The sequence below is a fragment of the Pseudophryne corroboree genome, chromosome 10 (genome assembly GCF_028390025.1).
Source record: "Pseudophryne corroboree isolate aPseCor3 chromosome 10, aPseCor3.hap2, whole genome shotgun sequence".
Taxonomy (NCBI): domain Eukaryota; kingdom Metazoa; phylum Chordata; class Amphibia; order Anura; family Myobatrachidae; genus Pseudophryne; species Pseudophryne corroboree.
Window position 1 is genome coordinate 62,455,068 of NC_086453.1, and position 21,737 is coordinate 62,476,804.

General features: G+C 46.8%; 1 long non-coding RNA gene and 8 other non-coding genes across 11 annotated transcripts; all 9 read right to left on the minus strand.

The window, feature by feature from the left end:
- Positions 1 to 618: 618 nt before the first annotated feature.
- On the minus strand, positions 619 to 16,772 carry LOC134966017 (uncharacterized). 3 transcript variants are annotated; one of them, XR_010188567.1, is made up of 11 exons: positions 16,502 to 16,772; positions 15,800 to 15,889; positions 11,329 to 11,383; positions 10,294 to 10,385; positions 9,043 to 9,095; positions 8,777 to 8,850; positions 8,069 to 8,105; positions 2,020 to 2,084; positions 1,415 to 1,506; positions 911 to 946; positions 619 to 740 (listed from the first exon to the last, which is right to left on the minus strand). It is a non-coding gene; the product is annotated as an uncharacterized LOC134966017 (long non-coding RNA). The 3 variants fall into 3 exon arrangements; XR_010188565.1 differs by lacking the exon at positions 1,415 to 1,506 and having other exon boundaries at positions 16,502 to 16,716; XR_010188566.1 differs by lacking the exons at positions 1,415 to 1,506; positions 15,800 to 15,889 and having other exon boundaries at positions 16,502 to 16,716.
- On the minus strand, positions 801 to 877 carry LOC134967989 (small nucleolar RNA SNORD34). The gene has a single exon (XR_010189293.1). It is a non-coding gene; the product is annotated as a small nucleolar RNA SNORD34 (small nucleolar RNA).
- LOC134967994 (small nucleolar RNA SNORD50) lies at positions 1,017 to 1,084 on the minus strand. The gene has a single exon (XR_010189298.1). It is a non-coding gene; the product is annotated as a small nucleolar RNA SNORD50 (small nucleolar RNA).
- Positions 2,151 to 2,239, minus strand: LOC134967990 (small nucleolar RNA SNORD35). The gene has a single exon (XR_010189294.1). It is a non-coding gene; the product is annotated as a small nucleolar RNA SNORD35 (small nucleolar RNA).
- Positions 8,468 to 8,535, minus strand: LOC134967996 (small nucleolar RNA SNORD50). Its single transcript, XR_010189300.1, has one exon. It is a non-coding gene; the product is annotated as a small nucleolar RNA SNORD50 (small nucleolar RNA).
- Positions 8,907 to 8,996, minus strand: LOC134967992 (small nucleolar RNA SNORD35). The gene has a single exon (XR_010189296.1). It is a non-coding gene; the product is annotated as a small nucleolar RNA SNORD35 (small nucleolar RNA).
- On the minus strand, positions 10,029 to 10,096 carry LOC134967995 (small nucleolar RNA SNORD50). Its single transcript, XR_010189299.1, has one exon. It is a non-coding gene; the product is annotated as a small nucleolar RNA SNORD50 (small nucleolar RNA).
- On the minus strand, positions 11,191 to 11,280 carry LOC134967991 (small nucleolar RNA SNORD35). Its single transcript, XR_010189295.1, has one exon. It is a non-coding gene; the product is annotated as a small nucleolar RNA SNORD35 (small nucleolar RNA).
- On the minus strand, positions 14,789 to 14,856 carry LOC134967993 (small nucleolar RNA SNORD50). Its single transcript, XR_010189297.1, has one exon. It is a non-coding gene; the product is annotated as a small nucleolar RNA SNORD50 (small nucleolar RNA).
- Positions 16,773 to 21,737: the final 4,965 nt, after the last annotated feature.

Below are 21,737 nucleotides of genomic sequence, written 5' to 3' on the forward strand. Positions count from 1 at the left end.
CCAAAGCCAGTCACACAGTTGTGCACAAGAGGAACACAACTGGTATTTGCATATTTTTGCACCCAAGAAGCTGTAGATCAGTTTGCATTTCTGAATCAGGGCCTTCAGGTGCAAATACAGCAAGATTGTCTATGCTCAATTTAGACTAGAAGATTTCCCTTTAACTCCCCTAGAGCCCAGAAGCACCAAGTCTATACATGACTTTGATCACACTGAGCTAGATAGTAAAGGTTGACTTGCCTGCACAGTCTTTTCTTGCAATACCAACACCACACATTGGTATCACAAGCCGTGTACACGCGTGATATGCACTAGTTTTCCTTGCTATTTTGACTATAGTCTATATTGCACCTTTAGTCAACCTGCATGACCCTGTATAATACTTGTACATTTAGTTGCACCTGATCCCTTTGTGAAATTCTTCAAGCCCTTGTCCATGCCCTATACACCATATCACCCGTATACAGAACTGAGGCACCATGTAAGGGCTATATCTGAACTAGCTGTAAGCAACAAGTTCTGGGAATTGAATATTAACCCTCCCATCTTGAGTTAAATTTCTAGCATGTTTAACACTAGATTTTCAACATTCCAACCCATTACACAAGAGCAAACAGATTAGTTTTCTGAAGACTTTTATTGTAGTTCTTGGCCCCTAGTGGATGAAGGAGAAATGTAACATCACATCTTTCTAGCATATCCATGCATTGCAGCTCCTGATCCATCCAGGTAATGATTCCCTGCAGAAAAGAAAGAAAGTTAGGTCTGCAAGGACTAAGATGTGTACTACACATGACCAAACCCGTCTCAGAATGTGTACATGTTCTCATACAGAATTCAAACAATGTAGGTAAAAGACAAAGCATCATTGACAGATCGGATACATGCAATAGTAGGGTGCATAACTTACCAGTCATCTGATCTTCCATCTTTGCTTGCCAATGTACTGCAAAATAAAGAATGTTTTAGTTCCCAATAATCACATGTCTGAGTCAGTAATACAGGAGGGGGAACAGAACTCAGCAGTCAGATCCATAATAGTGTGTCATCACAAGTCAGGTTCGGGATAGACTCATCATTGTTCAGGTGTAACCAGGTTAGAGACTCCCTGCCAGCCCCAGTACATCACAGACTAGACTAGTTTGTGGAATTTCCTATAAAGCCCACTCAAAGACTGGGTGTAACACATGACTTCATACATTTGCTACTGAGATGTAGCAAGTCCCTCCAGGAGCCTATAATAAAGGCTCCAAGTCTGTGCACATCTACACAAGTCAATGCTGCTTGGCCATAAAGCAAGTAGAGCCATCAGATTTGGGCCTCTATGAACATGTGGTCTAGCCTGAAACAGCTAGTCAGGGACTGAGTCAGATAAGGTTACATAGCAAAAACTATATGGCATCAATACAATTACCTGTGAGTGGACAGGTTGCATTTTGAAAGGGTGCAGGCCCACCAGGCAGCACTGATACGCAGACTTGTGGTTTTGCATGCAGCTTTATGGGGCTGTGAACAAAACAGTCCAGGGGTATTGGAAGTGGCATATAGCTGCACTTATGGGTAACTGAACCCCTATCATTGGGCAATTCTCTAGAAGTTAATAGAAAACAGTTTCATTGACTAATCTACTGTAGCAACTTTGAGTACACAGGCAGCAACTAAACTGGTGAAGTGATAATGCCTGTTAATAGGTCTGACACCAAGTAGTAAAATTATTACTCATTTTTTTTTGGGGGGGGGGGGGGGGGGATTTTGCATACGAGTTCACTAGGATAAACTATGATAAAAGCCACGTGTCCTATTATGTTGCCAGAAGTGACACTGTACATGACATGTGAATTGCCAAACATGTGAATGCCGTACACTACTGCTCCTACCATGCAGTCACCCACTGGTGGGCACTTCATGCTGAAGCACTGGCATCATAAGAGGATGCATATGTAGTTGGTCTGAAGCCTGATGTGGCACCATAATGTAGTCCCTTCTGTTGACAGAACATGACTGATCACTTGAACATACCTGATAAGCCTGGGGCTCCTGTCCTCTGAAGGGCTGCTTGAGGCCAAGGCACTGTTTCAAAGACACTGTCAGAAAACAGAAGACCATGTGTTTAGTCATGGAAGATGTAGAACACTAACCCACACCAATAGTCTGTAGCATCAGCAAAGCCATTTGGCAGTATCGTCAAAGTCTCTTCATGAGGCTTGGAAGACCATCGTGAGAACAAACATCATTTGCACTAGAGTCCTGAATCCCAACACTCGCAGCATCTAACAAATTACCAAGCCAATAGCACATTGTAGAACCTGCATTAAAATAAGATTTTACTTACCGATAAATCTATTTCTCGGAGTCCGTAGTGGATGCTGGGGTTCCTGAAAGGACCATGGGGGATAGCGGCTCCGCAGGAGACAGGGCACAAAAAGTAAAGCTTTTCCGATCAGGTGGTGTGCACTGGCTCCTCCCCCTATGACCCTCCTCCAGACTCCAGTTAGGTACTGTGCCCGGACGAGCGTACACAATAAGGGAGGATTTTGAATCCCGGGTAAGACTCATACCAGCCACACCAATCACACCGTACAACTTGTGATCTAAACCCAGTTAACAGTATGATAACAGCGGAGCCTCTGAAAGATGGCTTCCTTTAACAATAACCCGAATTAGTTAACAATAACTATGTACAACTTATGCAGATAATCCGCACTTGGGATGGGCGCCCAGCATCCACTACGGACTCCGAGAAATAGATTTATCGGTAAGTAAAATCTTATTTTCTCTATCGTCCTAGTGGATGCTGGGGTTCCTGAAAGGACCATGGGGATTATACCAAAGCTCCCAAACGGGCGGGAGAGTGCGGATGACTCTGCAGCACCGAATGAGAGAACTCCAGGTCCTCCTTAGCCAGAGTATCAAATTTGTAAAATTTTACAAACGTGTTCTCCCCTGACCACGTAGCTGCTCGGCAAAGTTGTAATGCCGAGACCCCTCGGGCAGCCGCCCAAGATGAGCCCACCTTCCTTGTGGAGTGGGCCTTTACAGATTTAGGCTGTGGCAAGCCTGCCACAGAATGTGCAAGTTGGATTGTGCTACAGATCCAACGAGCAATCGTCTGCTTAGACGCAGGAGCACCCATCTTGTTGGGTGCATACAATATAAACAACGAGTCAGATTTTCTGACTCCAGCTGTCCTTGCAATATATATTTTTAATGCTCTGACAACGTCCAGTAACTTGGAGTCCTCCAAGTCACTTGTAGCCGCAGGCACTACAATAGGCTGGTTCAGATGAAATGCTGACACCACCTTAGGGAGAAAATGCGGACGAGTTCGCAGTTCTGCCCTGTCCGAATGGAAAATCAGATATGGGCTTTTGTAAGATAAAGCTGCCAATTCTGACACTCTCCTGGCAGAAGCCAGGGCTAGAAGCATGGTCACTTTCCATGTGAGATATTTCAAATCCACCTTTTTTAGTGGTTCAAACCAATGAGATTTTAGGAAGTCCAAAACCACATTTAGATCCCACGGTGCCACTGGAGGCACCACAGGAGGCTGTATATGCAGCACTCCCTTAACAAAGGTCTGGACTTCAGGGACTGAAGCCAATTCTTTTTGAAAGAAAATCGACAGGGCCGAAATTTGAACCTTAATAGATCCCAATTTGAGACCCATTGACAATCCTGATTGCAGGAAATGTAGGAATCGACCCAGTTGAAATTCCTCCGTCGGAGCACTCCGATCTTCGCACCACGCAACATATTTTCGCCAAATTCGGTGATAATGTTGCACGGTTACTTCCTTCCTTGCTTTAATCAAAGTAGGAATGACTTCTTCCGGCATGCCTCTTTCCTTTAGGATCCGGCGTTCAACCGCCATGCCGTCAAACGCAGCCGCGGTAAGTCTTGAAACAGACAGGGACCCTGCTGAAGCAAGTCCCTCCTTAGAGGTAGAGGCCACGGATCTTCCGTGATCATCTCTTGAAGTTCCGGGTACCAAGTCCTCCTTGGCCAATCCGGAACCACTAGTATCGTTCTTACGCCTCTTTGCCGTATAATTCTCAATACTTTTGGTATGAGAGGCAGAGGAGGAAACACATACACCGACTGGTACACCCAAGGCGTTACCAGCGCGTCCACAGCTATTGCCTGCGGTTCTCTTGACCTGGCGCAATACCTGTCCAGTTTTTTGTTGAGGCGAGACGCCATCATGTCCACCATTGGTCTTTCCCAACGGGTTACCAGCATGTGGAAGACTTCTGGATGAAGTCCCCACTCTCCCGGGTGAAGATCGTGTCTGCTGAGGAAGTCTGCTTCCCAGTTGTCCACTCCCGGGATGAACACTGCTGACAGTGCTATCACATGATTCTCTGCCCAGCGAAGAATCCTTGCAGCTTCTGCCATTGCCCTCCTGCTTCTTGTGCCGCCCTGTCTGTTCACATGGGCGACTGCCGTGATGTTGTCCGACTGGATCAATACCGGTTTTCCCTGAAGCAGAGGTTCTGCCTGGTTTAGAGCATTGTATATTGCTCTTAGTTCCAGAATGTTTATGTGAAGAGACGTTTCCAGGCTCGTCCATACTCCCTGGAAGTTTCTTCCTTGTGTGACTGCTCCCCAGCCTCTCAGGCTGGCGTCCGTGGTCACCAGGATCCAATCCTGTATGCCGAATCTGCGGCCCTCCAATAGATGAGCACTCTGCAACCACCACAGAAGAGACACCCTTGTCCTTGGAGACAGGGTTATCCGTAGGTGCATCTGAAGATGCGACCCTGACCATTTGTCCAACAGATCCCTTTGGAAAATTCTTGCGTGGAATCTGCCGAATGGAATCGCTTCGTAAGAAGCCACCATTTTTCCCAGGACTCTTGTGCATTGATGTACAGACACCTTTCCTGGTTTTAGGAGGTTCCTGACAAGCTCGGATAACTCCTTGGCTTTTTCCTCCGGGAGAAAAACCTTTTTCTGAACCGTGTCCAGAATCATCCCTAGGAACAGCAGACGAGTTGTCGGCATTAACTGGGATTTTGGAATATTCAGAATCCACCCGTGCTGTTTTAGCACTTCTTGAGACAGTGCTAATCCCATCTCTAGCTGTTCTCTGGACCTCGCCCTTATTAGGAGATCGTCCAAGTATGGGATAATTAATACGCCTTTTCTTCGAAGAAGAATCATCATCTCGGCCATTACCTTTGTAAAGATCCGAGGTGCCGTGGACAATCCGAACGGCAGCGTCTGAAACTGAGTGTGACAGTTTTGTACAACGAACCCGAGGTACCCCTGGTGTGAGGGGTAAATTGGAACGTGGAGATACGCATCCTTGATGTCCAAGGATACCATAAAGTTCCCCTCTTCCAGGTTCGCTATCACTGCTCTGAGTGACTCCATTTTGAACTTGAACTTCTTTATGTACAGGTTCAAGGACTTCAGATTTAGAATAGGCCTTACCGAGCCATCCGGCTTCGGTACCACAAAAAGAGTGGAATAATACCCCTTCCCTTGTTGCAGAAGAGGTACCTTGACTATCACCTGCTGAGAGTACAGCTTGTGAATGGCTTCCAACACCGTCTCCCTTTCGGAGGGGGACGTTGGTAAAGCAGACCTCAGGAAACGGCGAGGTGGATCTGTCTCTAATTCCAACCTGTATCCCTGAGATATTATCTGCAGGATCCAGGGATCTACTTGCGAGTGAGCCCACTGCGCGCTGTAATTTTTGAGACGACCGCCCACCGTCCCCGAGTCCGCTTGATAAGCCCCAGCGTCATGCTGAGGCTTTTGTAGAAGCCGGGGAGGGCTTCTGATCCTGGGAAGGAGCTGCGTGTTGCTGTCTCTTCCCTCGACCTTTGCCTCGTGGCAAATATGAATAGCCCTTTGCTCTCTTATTTTTAAAGGAACGAAAGGGCTGCGGTTGAAAAGTCGGTGCCTTTTTCTGTTGGGGAGTGACTTGAGGTAGAAAGGTGGATTTCCCGGCTGTAGCCGTGGCCACCAAATCTGATAGACCGACTCCAAATAACTCCTCCCCCTTATACGGCAAAACTTCCATATGCCGTTTTGAATCCGCATCGCCTGTCCACTGTCGCGTCCATAAAGCTCTTCTGGCCGAAATGGACATAGCACTTACCCGTGATGCCAGTGTGCATATATCCCTCTGTGCATCACGCATATAAAGAAATGCATCCTTTATTTGTTCTAACGACAGTAGAATATTGTCCCTGTCCAGGGTATCAATATTTTCAATCAGGGATTCTGACCAAACTACCCCCGCACTGCCCATCCAGGCAGTTGCTACAGCTGGTCGTAGTATAACACCTGCATGTGTGTATATACTTTTTTGGATATTTTCCATCCTCCTATCTGATGGATCTTTAAGTGCGGCCGTCTCAGGAGAGGGTAACGCCACTTGTTTAGATAAGCGTGTTAGCGCCTTGTCCACCCTAGGAGGTGTTTCCCAGCACTCCCTAACCTCTGGCGGGAAAGGGTATAATGCCAATAATTTCTTTGAAATTATCAGCTTTTTATCAGGGGCAACCCACGCTTCATTACACACGTCATTTAGTTCTTCTGATTCAGGAAAAACTATAGGTAGTTTTTTCATACCCCACATAATACCCTGTTTAGTGGTACCTGTAGTATCAGCTAAATGTAACGCCTCCTTCATTGCCAAAATCATATAACGTGTGGCCCTACTGGAAAATACGGTTGATTCGTCACCGTCACCACTGGAGTCATCGCCTGTGTCTGGGTCTGTGTCGACCGACTGAGGCAAAGGGCGTTTCACAGCCCCTGACGGTGTTTGAGTCGCCTGGACAGGCACTAATTGATTGTCCGGCCGTCTCATGTCGTCAAACGACTGCTTTAGCGTGTTGACACTATCCCGTAGTTCCATAAATAAAGGCATCCATTCTGGTGTCGACCCCCTAGGAGGTGACATCCCCATATTTGGCAATTGCTCCGCCTCCACACCAATATCGTCCTCATACATGTCGACACACACGTACCGACACACAGCAGACACACAGGGAATGCTCCTAATGAAGACAGGACCCACTAGCCCTTTGGGGAGACAGAGGGAGAGTTTGCCAGCACACACCAAAAGCGCTATATATATATATATCAGGGATAGCCTTATAATAAGTGCTCCCCTATAGCTGCTTTGTTATATAAAAATATCGCCATAAATTTGCCCCCCCTCTCTGTTTTACCCTGTTTCTGTAGTGCAGTGCAGGGGAGAGACCTGGGAGCCGTCCTGACCAGCGGAGCTGTGAGAGGAAATGGCGCCGTGTGCTGAGGAGATAGGCCCCGCCCCTTTTCCGGCGGGCTCGTCTCCCGCTATTTTGAGAAATCAGGCAGGGGTTAAATATCTCCATATAGCCTCTAGGGCTATATGTGAGGTATTTTTAGCCTTTATAGGTACTCATTTTGCCTCCCAGGGCGCCCCCCTCCCAGCGCCCTGCACCCTCAGTGACTGCCGTGTGAAGTGTGCTGAGAGGAAAATGGCGCACAGCTGCAGTGCTGTGCGCTACCTTTAGAAGACTGCAGGAGTCTTCAGCCGCCGATTCTGGACCTCTTCTGTCTTCAGCATCTGCAAGGGGGCCGGCGGCTCCGGTGACCATCCAGGCTGTACCTGTGATCGTCCCTCTGGAGCTTGATGTCCAGTAGCCAAGAAGCCAATCCATCCTGCACGCAGGTGAGTTGACTCCTTCTCCCCTCAGTCCCTCGCTGCAGTGATCCTGTTGCCAGCAGGAATCACTGTAACATAAAAAACCTAGCTAAACTTTCTCTAAGCAGCTCTTTAGGAGAGCCACCTAGATTGCACCCTTCTCGGCCGGGCACAAAAATCTAACTGGAGTCTGGAGGAGGGTCATAGGGGGAGGAGCCAGTGCACACCACCTGATCGGAAAAGCTGTACTTTTTGTGCCCTGTCTCCTGCGGAGCCGCTATCCCCCATGGTCCTTTCAGGAACCCCAGCATCCACTAGGACGATAGAGAAAAATGGTTCTTGTAAACCAGTTATAGTATTGGTCAAAAAATAAAACCCTACCCATCACTTAACCCAAACTGAAATACTTGATAAACCTACCATGGAATGATGTGACGGATCACATGTTCTGCACATCCTGCAAGAGGAGATCAAGCATCAGTTGAAGATCAGAAGACTATTCACACAAGCACTTCTCCAGAAGGACTCCCATCAGCTTAGGAGCCAATGAGGCACTGCACAGTTACATAATGCCTGCTTTTACATTCATGACAGGACACCCTACTTCTACAGATCAGGTGTTTGACCTTACTACCAACCATGGCTAGCCATGTCAACCCCATTAGCCAAATGGTGTGGGTTGCTCTGCAGGTAGAGGTAGTTCTACTAGTTCTAGATCGTGCTACAGTCTGCCCATCTCATTAGGCCACAAAGTAAAGGGGCAGGAAACCAATTAACAATGCAGACATTTGAAGTTCCCACATACTGGCAGAAGCCTTGAACTCAGCAGTCAGATCCATAAAGTTGTGTCATCACAAGTCAGGTTCGGAATAGACTCATCATTGTTCAGGTGCTATACAAGAACACTGGGTGGTTTGCACTAGTGTAACCCAATGAAGGATGCAAGTTCTAAAGCTTAAGCTGTGATTTACTGTAGGGATGTACAGAAACTTCCATGAGTACAAGCTGGATTTAGGAACAAATGCCAGTCGTCAATAAACTAGCAGACTGTTCTATGATCTTTCAACAAAGAATCAAGCAATTCTCATGACTACAATGCACAAAGCCAGGTCACAAGGTTCTACACACCTGAAATGGTGATGGGATGTCACCATGAAGCAGTGCAGACCTCTTTTGTAGGAAGCCAGTCATCACATTAGAACCTAGAACAAGAGAACACATTACTCCTGCAATCCATTTTGGCCACCACTTTGTCCACTGTACTGCATCAGTAAAGCCAATTGGCATCATCGTCACAGCCTCTGCATGGAGACTTGGAAGACCATCGTGAGAATAGACATCATTTGCAGCACAACAAAGTATCAAATGGAAACTTTAAAAGCACATTAACTTACATCATAATCCCACAGTAAATTCTTCCAGTGTGCAGCCAGGACTGTCCAAAAACCTAGGAGCAAAAAATAAAATTAAAACCATTGTCAAACTAAAATAAAACATTGATCTTTAGCAAGTTCCTATGGTCAGTGTCCATGCCTATAGCCATGAGATTCATGCTTGCCTCACTAGGACCTTACATGTTAATCCTACAATAGGTACTTAGTATAGGGGGACATATACTAAGCAGTGATACAAGTGGAGAAGTTGCCCATGTCAACCAGTCAGCTGCCCCGTATACTTTTGTAGTATGCAAATGTTAAGTGCTACATCATGCCGATTGGTTGCCATGTGCAAATTCACCACTTATCACTGCTTAGTACATGTCCCACTTAGTGAGGTATGGAAGCGAGAGGTGTGCAGAGCGATCTTAACACAGACCGCTCAGCACACCTCTCCACCTGCTCAGCACGATGTGCTGAGGGGGGGGGGGGGGGGGGGGGGGAGAGGATCTTACACAGACACCTGCTCACTTCACACAACGGCGAAGTGAGCGACCCGCTAGTTTGAGCATGCAGGCTCAATCTAGCACTGGCGATAGCAATGGGGGGCTGCACATCGCTAGGGGGCATACACATGACAGATCCCTGCTTAAACTCTAAGCAATCTAGACAGATTGCTTACATTTTAATCACTGATCTCAGTGTGTACCCCCCTATGAAACATTCAGTACCACAATGTAAATGCAGGAAGGAACTAAAAAGACATTCCCTAGACCAGTGTTTCCCCAACCTCAGTCCTCAAAGCACACCAACAGTCCTGGTTTTAGTGATACCCAGGTGACTTAATTAGCACCTCAGTTATTTTGATTTAACCATCTGCTGAAGCCTGGATATCACTAAAACCTGTACTGTTGGTGTGCCTTGAGGACTGCAGTTGGGAATGCCTGTCCTAGACATACAGTACGAGTACAAACTAATGGTCTTACAAGTGTTGCCAAGTGATGAACTCAGCAGTCAGATCCATAGTAGTATGTCATCACAAGTCAGGTTTGGGATAGACTCATCATTGTTCATGTAAGATTAAATAGATTGGGGTAAAATAGAAGTTTACTTATAAAGCACCAGCTTATTGAATTTTGCTTTATAATGGGTATTATAAGAGCTCAAGTCACAGGAACCTGCCTACATCAGACTTCACACTTCTGCAGATGTATATACCACAGCAAGCCAGCTATACGAGTGTTACTGGTAACTTGACTTGAAGAATACCTGTCCTGCAGACGAGTCGTGCCATGCATGTCTGTATGAAGCCAGTATTCCAAGAACCAGCCCGGACAACAGTGGGAGACATCCTTTCAGGACTGAAAGTGTAGGACAAAATGGGCACTTTAATATGGTGAAATTAGTGTTCAAGAATCATGTCGGTTCATGTAGACATTTTCACTATTTAGGCAAAGGACATTTCATTACACAGAAACCGAAGTTTAAGAGCAGGGGAAAAAAAATAATTACAGGGAAAGATTGACTTTAACCACTGACTTAGATCAAGTTAAGGCAGTTGTTCCCAAACAGTCCAGGTTTTAGGGATAGCCATCCTCAAGCACATGCTAGCACCTCGGTTTGATTATACCATCAGATCACATGTATGGATAGCCTTAAAACCTGGACTGCTAGGGTGGCCTGAGGACAGTCTGGGAAACAAAGCTAAGATGTTGATTCAATTAGCCACAAGACCTGTGATGTGCTGTTGAAACACCAGCAATGGTACATCAACTACACCCACTTCCCATGGATATTTGAATGGAGCCACACACAAGTCTGCCATCACGCATACTGTCAAGTGTAGCATATCTACAATGTATTTGTGGGACAGCAGCTCAGCTGATTGAATCCACCTCAAGACTGATGCAGACCACACTAACAAAGGTTTCCTTACCACTGGCATTTCTATGATAGGCCCCACTGTACAGTAGTTAAGTTAGTCCCTGGAACATGGTGGGTGCAAAGCTTCTGGAGACCTGCATATGTGCAGTATACACAGCACAATGCTGGAGCCTACTGTGCTGTGGAGAGGGGGCCACCCCGAGTCTGCACACAGGCCCACTCCTGTTAAACTGCCCCTGTTCCTTACACCTGTAATTCATGTTTGGCCTTTACCAAGTGCACCGTACTGCATCAGTAAAGCCAACTGGCATCATCGTCACAGCCTCCGCATGGAGACTTGGAAGACCATCGTGAGAATAGACATCATTTGCAGTGCAACAAAGTATCAAATGGAAAACATTCAATAGCACAGTCACTTACATCACATCTTAGCAATAGGTCCCTTCAGTTTGCAGCCAGGGCTTGGTCCAAAAACCTAGAAGGAAAAAACAAAAAGCCAATCAAATCTCCTGCCAAGAGACTGCATATTACTCTACTTAAAACCAAGTTACAAGTTAAATCATTGCACAGCTTCACTGCAGAATGCTAGCTTATTATTATTCTCTTTATATGGTGCCACAAGGGTTCTGCAGCACCCAATTACAGAGTACATATGCACATAATCAAAACAGGAAACTAGTGACTTACAGTTGACAATTTAGGACAAGTACAGGGTAACTAAGCATGACTACACCAGTAAATGACAGATAAGTTCCAGGTGGCCAAAAAACTGCGCAATTTGGGCAGTTGAGGATTATTAAAGTAAGAAAAGGATAAGCACATGAGGGAAGAGGGCCCTACCAGTGACCGCTTACATTTCAATATTTCTATTGCTCATGCCTCCAAACTACTCAAAACCTCCTCTCAGCCTCCCAATGGACAGACTCATCTACTCATGAGGGCCACTGCCTTGATCTAGTATTCACCAGACTATGCACTCTTTCCACCTCAGATAACCTTATCACCTGCATGCTCTCCTGTTAATTCAAACTCTGTTGCTGAAGTGCTCCAACCCTCCTCAAACCCACAGAAATATTAACACAAATATTCAATACATTTCCACCTCACCCCAACAACTGCTTTCACCTCTACCTAGATGGCTGTATCAAACCTGAACCAGGCTCTAGAAATAGCACTTGATGAAGTGGCTCCAGCTATCCATCACACTCCATGTAGGCCTAGATGTCAGCCACAGAACTAAAGAAATCTACAAAAACACACGTAAACTTGAACGTCAGTGGCGTAAATCTTTGAGACTTGCTCACATAAAAGACTATACCACTTGTAGGAATGCCCTGGACACTGCCAACACATTTCCAAACTCATCTCTGCTCAAGCCTCTACCCCAAATGACCAATACATTCAGATCACTTGTGAATCCTCCTTCAACTACCCCACCAGCCACCATCAAGGAACAAGATCTTGCTTCCTACTTCAAGGAGAAGATAGACAAAATCCAAGACAAAATTATCATCCTGCTTCTCTACTACCTCTCCTCTTGATCCTTTACCCTCACAAATAAGTAAAGCTCTGTCTCCAGTGCTCATCCCTACCTTAACTAACTGTACTGATATTTTTCCATTTTCAAGCATGCAGTGATTAATCCCATTTAAAAAAATCAAAAACTAAATTCTGACCCCATCTCAGCTCCCTTGTCTTTCTAAGCTACGAGAGACTTGACTCGCACAACTTATTGGACCCACTTCAGTCAGGCTTCTGTTGCCAAGACTCTAGAGCAGGCATGTCCAAACTGCGGCCCTCCAGCTGTTGTGAAACTACATATCCCAGCATGCCCTGACACAGTTTTGCTGTCAGAGAATGCTAAAGCTGTGTTAGGGCATGCTGGGATGTGTAGTTTCTCAACAGCTGGAGGGCCACAGTTTGAACATGACTGCTCTAGAGACAGCACTGACCAAACTGGTTAATGATTGTCACTACGAAGTATATAGGCCATTACTCTCTTCTAGATCTATCTGCTGCCTTTGACACTGTTGACCACTCTCATAAAGATTACAAACTCTAGGTCTTAAAGGCACAACCCTTTCTTGGTTCTACACTACTTTTCTAATTGCTCCTTCAGTGTTTACTTCTCTGAATCTACGTCCTCTTCGCTACCTCTTTCAGTTGAACTACTGCAAGGCTCAGTTCTTAGGTCCTCTGCTTTTCTCAGTCTATACCTCATCTCTTGGTAAACTAATCAGCTCTTTCGGATTGCAGTATAATCTGTATGCAGCCGATACTGAAATCTACCTATCCTCCCCAGATTTGTCTCTATCTGTACTGGGCCGTGTCACTGAAGGTTCTGGTATGAATGGTAGACCATGTTATGGTCGACATTCATTAGGTCGACATGGACACATGAAAACGGTCGACACATGAAAAGGTCGACATGAGTAACTTTTTTTTGTGCCGTTTTTTCGTTAAGTGACTGGGAACCCCAATTAGTGCACCGCGTCCCCTTGCATGGCTCGCTTCGCTCGCCATGCTTCGGGCATGGTGCCTTCGCTCCGCTACCGCTTGGCACAGATTACCATTCCAATCGTAGTCCACGTGGATCGTAAAGTATGGAAAAGTTCCCCAAAGGAAAAAAAAAAAAAAAAAAAAAAAAAAAAAAAAAAAAAAAGTAAAAAAACTCACGTCGACCTTTTCATGTGTCGACCATGCATCCATGTCCATCAATAGTGGTCGACCTAATGACTGTCGACCATAACATGGTAGACCATGTGAACGGATACCGTCACTGAATGCCTCTCTGCCATTTCATCTTGAAAAACACCTCAAACTTATTTCAAAAAGTTAATTATATTTCCAGCCAATAGGTACCAACCTGATTTCTATCACTGATGAAAACTCGTCAACCCTACCCCACAAGCTCACTGCCTAGTGGTCACCCTTGACTGATCTGTCATTTGTTCCCCACATTCAATCTGTTTCAAAATCATGTTACATGCATCAAAAAAAAAAAAAAAAAAAAAAAAAAAAAAAATGCAAAATACAACCATACCTTACACAAAAAAAAAAAAAAAAAAAAAAAAAAAAAACATTCATGCTCTCATTTCCTGCATTAATTGTAATAGTCCAACAGTCTCCCCAAAACCAGACACCACTTAAATCCATTCTGAATGCAGCTGTGAGGCTAATCTTCCTTGCTAGACTAATCTGCAGATCCGCCATCAGTCCCTCCATTTGGTTACCTGTATTCTACTATATTCAATATAATACTTTTACTCACACACAAAGCTATTAAACCAAACTACACCAAAGTACATCACTTCCTTATCGCAAAATCTCACAACCTCTTCACAAGATCCGAGTCTCCCATCCACTCATTACTTGCTTCAACTCAATTGCAGGACTTTTTTCAGGCTGAACCTACTCTGGAATGCCCTACCATGCACAGTAAGACTTCAGTCTTCAAAAGTTCCCTGAAAACTAACCTCTTCAGGCAAGCATATCAAATTCCAGAACTGCCAACAACTTTCATAAACTTTCCTATCAAACTGCAGCCACTCTGCACAGTATACACATCTGCTCATTCTTCCTCCCGACCCCAGTTCATCATTGCTGTGTGACCATATACAGCCGACCAAGAATCTTTGCAATCTGGTTGACAACTACGCGATAGTCTGGCATGGCTGCACAAGGATAGGTGCCATTTCCCAATAGATTGTAAGCAGGACCTTCCTACATCTATGACTTATTTACAATTGTAAATAACAGAATTTGCTGCACTATATAACAAACTTAAATGTCTGTAAGTAGATGCACCATGCAGGGAAAGTGATTAAACTAGCTTAGCAAGACAGAAATAACTAGCTCTAATAAGTGGGATGAAGTAATGAACTCAGCAGTCAGATCCATAATAGTTTGTCATCACAACTCAGGTTTGGGATAGACTCATCATTGTTCATTTAGGTGAAATCTCAACTAAAGCCCCCTTTAACATGCAAGGAATGCAGCAACTGATGTATCTGCCTGTAGTCTTCATGCTGGCTTACACCTCATTGGAAGAACCTCCAACTTCCCCCATTTAAGTCACACAATCTACAACTTCCTCAAACTGCTCCAAGGCAGATCTCCATCCAAAGAAAAGACAGGATCTGCAGCACAACAACATGTGCTTCCCCTAGTGTTCAGTTCTACACCACTTCTAGTGTCACACTGATTAAGGCAGTGGTTCCCAAACTTTTGAATAACGGCACTCTAGAGTATCAGAATTGTCTTCATGGCACCCCTATGCCAAAACTTTTTTGTTGAGAGATTTAGAATAAATATTAAATGAAGTAAATTGTGTTTATATGTCATCCTTAGGTTCAATTGTGTGGTGTGGGACAGGATTTGCTTCTGTTTGTCCACATTGTCTGATTGGCAGCTACCAGCACTGGTTTTGCCTATTACACTGATCATAAATAATTAAAATTTGTCCTAGACCACCAATCCAAGGCACCCCTGCAAGTGTCCTGAGGCACCCCAGGGTGCCTAGGCACACAGTTTGGGAACTACTGGATTAAGGAATAGGGACAATTCCATAATGGGCATAGCACATACCTGTGATGTGCAGTTAAACTGTACATTACAGTTCACCAGCACATTGGTGTGCCTATTACAAATGTTCAGCTTTCATGTTACTGCAAGTGAGGCAAGTGTGCACTGCATTACTGTTCAGCTGCCTTTGACTGCTTAGACTTCCCCAGCAGAAAAGCCACCATGTTGGGAGACCACTTCATTCTGCACTTCACATAAAGCCAAAAAACTTTAATTCTTAGCAGCCTACACCCACATGCAAATCACAGAAATCCAAAGTTACAAGTCCCTGCAAAACCTCTTTATTACTGTAATTAGACTAGAATACCTGCAGATCAGAATCATGGATATCCATACAAAACCAAGGCATTCTTCCAAGCTTAGCCAGGACAGTTTCAGGAGGCCAATTCTTTCAGGACTGAAAGAAAATGAGAGACACGACACATTGAGGTTTAAGCACCAAGCAGCTGGTAGGCACTTCCTAAATTCCTGTACTGCAGAACATGGAAGCACCCTATCACTATACACATAATACAGACCGTCCAGTAATAAGGACTAACCCAAGAATTAACCACTCCAGCCCCAGGCAGAGCCAACAGTGCATGTTTACAGATCTCAGTGGCATAGGCAGCAAATTTTTTTTTTTTTTTTTTATTAAGTGTGTCAGCCAGTAACAGATATACCAGCACTAACAAGGGTATCTGGAAAACATGCACAATCAGGGCTCCCAAGGACTAGAGATGGGTAATGGGCTAAAACCTGAAATACAAAGATCAAAGACAGAACAAGGATAACACGTCACAAATACATTGCTGGCCGAATAACAGTCTCATGGGACCAGATAGGGAGCGTTGCAACCACCATGTAGTGAGATGCAAGGATGTTTTCAAGCACTCAATGAACGGGTTCGCAGCACACCCTGGGTAGCGTACTCCTCCAGCAATCAATAACACTGTGCCGTAGACCATCACATAGCCAGTTACCACATCATAGCCTTGCTATAACCAGCCACACAAAAATCGATACTCACCGCTACAGCCACGAGGTAAGAGAGACCGCCCAACCGATGCGGGGCCGCTTAAATACCAGCCAGGGGCGGAAGTGACCTTAAAGTTCTGGCACTGGGCATGTCTCCCGTGAGAGGTGAAGCTGTGTTGCGCGGCGCCATTACTGGCACGGTAGACGCTAGATTAAAGTGGCCTAAGGGACCTTTTACGTCAAGGGGAGGAACCACGACACAAGGGGGAGGAATTAGGCCAGCGTGCGTGTTGGCACATGTGGGTGTTACACCGGAAATGATGTGGAACTGAACACCAGGGGAAGCGTTAACAGCTATGTCTTATTATGCTCTCCCTTGCTGTTATTGGCAGCTGCCATTTTGGGGTAGTCAGAGGGAGCAGGAGGAAGAATGCAGCCGTTGTTTCCCGCTGTTGGCGGCCATTATAGATACATGAAGTGCCGGGTATCTATCACTCTGTCATGGTTCCTGATTTAATGTGATATGTGACTGTACTGAATAGCTGGGTTTGTTGTGTTACTAAGCACAGGCTTTCTAGAGGGTTATAACACAATAGCCACGTGGTGATGATTGCTATGTGGTGCTGGGAACAATAAGGGTTACCCAGAGGTGGTTTTTTTTTCTATGAAAAAGATGTCAGTACGCACTTGAAGTTACAAGTTACATACTTCCCAGTTCCCAGCCATCCTGATTTTGGCAGACAGCCCTGCTTTTCGTGCATGGTCCTGGTGTTCCACCCGAGGCCACAGTCAGGGTGAAGCTGGACCTTCTGTCACCCAGGTCAAAGACTCAGTTTGGCACCCCCTCTCTCTCCCCATCAGATATTAGTTACCCCCTACCTATATCATAAAGAGTACATGCAGTGACCGCTATAAAATGCAGAGAGCACCCCAGTGACCTGAATACAATGCAGAGAGCACCCCAGTGACCTGAATACAATGCAGAGAGTACCCCAGTGATCTGAATACAATGCAGAGAGCACCCAGTGACCGGAATACAATGCAGAAAGCATCCCAGAGACCTGAATACAATGCAGAGAGCATCCCAGTGACCTGAATACAATGCAGAGAGCATCCCAGTGACCTGAATACAATGCAGAGAGCATCCCAGTGACCTGAATACAATGCAGAGAGCATCCCAGTGACCTGAATACAATACAGAGAGCACCCCAGTGACCTGAATACAATACAGAGAGCATCACAGCGACCGCCATATAATGCAGAGACCATTAGTGACCCCCATATAATACCAAGAGTATCTGTCACTGCCATACAATATATAAAGCATTGTTGTGAACTGAGTACCTGGAACTCAGGGGAGTGGGTGGCAACTGGGGAGTTCCAGTACTCCCGAGTGAAGCTGCAGCTAGTATGAATGACCGCAGCAACTCCTACTCTACCCCTGACTCCGTTACTCCTCCCAGTTGTCGGTTGGTGCCTGCAGAGCTAGTCTTCTCCTATAGCAGCCACGTTTGAATGGGCGAATTAGGTTCGCCGAGACTCCGATGCCTCCAGGTCTTACGAGGTAACAAGGCACCAACCGAGACTGCGAGTGAGCAAGGGGAAAGCTAACTAAAACCTGTGAGACTACCAAGGGGAGAGAATAAAGAAGGACAATGAACAGATTTATGTGCGGTGTGGCCGCCGAAATCCCAGCATAGGAACCAAGGCACAAACTGAGGAGAGAGTTTGTTGGAGATAAAAACCTCCTATATCAAGTTCCTTCGGTTGTCTGTTTAAATACCTTTGACCAATCGATTGGGAGACTCAATCAGACGACATCACGCTTGGTTATGTTGATAAGAATGAGCCCACTTTGGTTTATTGTCTAGGGGTTCTTATAGGCATGTACAGGAATTTGTTACACGTCACAAAACATAAGCATAAGCGTAATTTCTCACACATAGAAATTATGAGACATTACAATCCTTGAGAGTCAGTCTGTAGACACTGTTCCCAAAACATTACTGTTCTTCAAAACATCACTGTTCTCAAAAACATGTTCCAGGAGATAAGCGATTTGCTTAACCTTGATTTTCAGAGGAACTTCTAACTAATAAAATGTCAGCATTACTTATAATTTTAAAGCAAAAGTGTTTCTTTATATTCAAACAGTATGACTACTGCTATACACAAATGGCTGAAAACTACTCTAGCATGATGCTGTCTCTTTCAAGTTCAAAACACAAACAAATTACAGTGTGAAAGCAATGACACTAAGTATACAAGTGATTGTGAAAGCAACAATGCTCTAAGATGTTATAAGCAATTAAATAAACTGTGAGAGCAACAATGCTCAAAGATGTTTCACACTGAAGCAGGAACTATCACCAGCGATTTGGGAGAGGCTAGGAAAGGAATATAAATGGTGCTGCACCAATCAGAACCCAGTATTTAGATATTAATGAAAGGACGCGCAGCTGTGCTGCTGCACGTCCACAAGACACAACCTGACTAGTTACCCAGCAACCGGGAATGCTGCCTGCATCTAGCGTCCTGGTTGCTAGGCACTCGGCTGCTCCCAGTCCCCCCTGCGGTAGCGTTGCCAGGTGCAGAATGGGACCCGAAAGCGTCGGCTCACGGAGGAAGTGCAGCGTCCCGATCGCTTGGTAACAGCTGGAACCTGGCTCCTCCATGAGCCGTGCTGCGGCTGAAAACAAGCATCAGTGACTGCTATACAATATATAAAGCATCAGTGACTGCCATAATGCAGAGACCATCAGTGACCGCCATATAATACAGAGGTTATCAGTGGCCGTCATAATATATAAAGTATCAGTGATTGCCATATAATGCAGAGACTATCCGTCACCACCATATAATACAGAGAGCATCAGTGGCCATCTTACAATATATAAAGCATCAGTGACGACCATATAATGCAGAGGACATCAGTTGCCGCCATCCAACATATAAATCATCGGTGACTGCAATAAAATGCAGAGACTGTCAGTGACCGCCATATAATACCAAAAGCATCAGTGGCCATCTTACAATATATAAAGCAGTGTTTCTCAACCTCGGTCCTTAAGGCACACTAACAGTCCAGGTTTTAGTGATATCCATGCTTGAGCACAGAGGAAAAAATTAAAATAACTGAGGTACTAAATACATCACCTGTGCTCAAGTATGTCTGACCTTAAAACCTGTACTTTAAGTGTGCCTTGTGGACCGTGGTTGGGAACCCCTGATATAAACATCAATGACTGCCACATATACAGAGTGTGACCGCCATATAACTACAGAAAGTATTTTTATTTGCCAGACAGTATTATTACTTAACTAGGTGCTTCATCGCGCCCTACGGGCGCTCTTCACACCGTCGCAAGGGGCTACATCCCCTTAACACTTGCATGCCTTTCTGGGGTTCAATATTTGTATTATATGGAGTATTACCTGCATTCCTTTGTTAGTGGTTAAATATTGCACAATGAAAGGGCATGCAATGGCGAAGGAGGCGCAGCCCCTTGCGACGGCGTGAACAGCACCTGCAGAGCACGATGTACAGAATGCAGCGGGTGCGGGGGGGACTGCGGATGGGGGAAGGTGTCTGTAGATGCTGCGGGTGGAGGGGGGAACGGATGCGGGGGGGCGGATGGGGAAGGGTCGGGAGGTGCTGCGGGTGGGGCAGGGGAGTGGGGGCTGCAGATGGAGAGGTCCGGAGGCACTGCAGGTGGGGGAGGGGCAGGGGTGCCACGGGTGGGAGAGGGGCAGGTGCGGGGATGTTCCGGATGGGTGAAGGGTTACGGAGGTGCTGTGGGATGGGAAGGGGCGGTGGTGCCGGGGGTGGCGTAGGGGGTCCGGAGGCGCAGCGGGTGGGGGAGGGGCAGGTGCGGGTGTTGAGGCGGATGGGGAAGGGGGTCAGGAGGCGCTGCAGGTGGTGGAGGGGCGGGTGCGGGGGTGCCGTGGGTGGGGGAGGGGTGGGTGAGGGGGGGACCGCGGATGGAGGAGGGTGTCTGCAGATGCTGCGCGTGGAGGGGGGGGCAGGTTTGGCGGGAGACATATATGGGGGGTGGGTGGTGGAGGGGTCTGGAAGTGCTGTGGGTGGTGGAGGGGCGGGGGAGTGGGAGCCGCGGGTGGTGTAGGGGGTCTGGAGGCACAGCGTGTGGGGTAGGGGTGGGGTGCCGCATGTGGTGTAGGGGAAGGTGCGGAAGTGTGGTGTATTGGGGAGGGGTCTGGAGGCGCTGCAGGTACTGTACCTGCCAAAAAGGTAGTTGGAGGGTATGCAGTAACAGGGCCAGGACAGGGGTGACAGGGTCAGGACAGGGGTGACAGGGTCAAAACAGGGTTGACGGGGCAAGGACAGGGGTGACGGGGCAAGGACAGGGGTGACGGGGCCAGGACAGGGGCGACGGGGCCAGGACAGAAATGACAGGGACAGGATAGAGGTGACAGGGCCAGGGTAGGGGCGGCAGGACCAGGACAGGGGTGACAGTGCCAGAATAGGGTTGACAGGGCCAGGATAGGGGTGACAGGGCCAGGATAAGGGTGACAGGGCAAGGCCAGGGGTGACAGGGGCATGACAGAACACAGGGCACCGGAGAGATTGGTATTAGGGACAAAACAGTGGTGACAGACAGATGTGTCTTACCAGAGTCACTACTGCTGGCTGCTGCTGTTCCACTCCAACCTGTTGGGATCTGCTGCTGCTGGAGACTTGGTGGGGCTGACTCTCTCAGGCTGGAGTCCTGCTTCCTCTGCCCGCCTGCATCCCTCCCACCCACTCCTCAGCTAGTGGTGGGGTTGCCGGGGCTGGAGATAACAGAGGCAGTACGGAACCTGTACAGCAGCAGGTGCCCCACAAAACTGCAGCTAAGAAGCGTGGAGTGTGCCAGAAAGTGACGCTCCTCCGCGCCAGAGAGCCCCTGCTGAGTATGCTGATGTGGAGGGTCAAGCACACAGTGAGCCGGTGCCCGTCTGTCTGTACGGCATACCCCCTCACACATCCCCATACCTCCCAACTGTCCCGATTTTGGCGGGACAGTCCCATTTTTTTGGGTCTCTCCCGCTGTCCCACCCGCGGGCTGCAGTGTCCCGCGGTGGGGGCAGTTAGGAAGCTCCTGTACTCGCTGTTCTGCTTAGCAGAGCAGCGGTATTTAGTGGAGACAGGAGGAGAGGGGGCATCAGGGGGTACGGATTACGGGGGGACCCGACAGCAGAGCTGGATTAAGGGGGGGGGGGCAGGGTGTACGTACCCCGGGCCCCACAGTTTTAGAGAGCCTCCCAGCTGGAGTAGCTCTGTCCGAGCT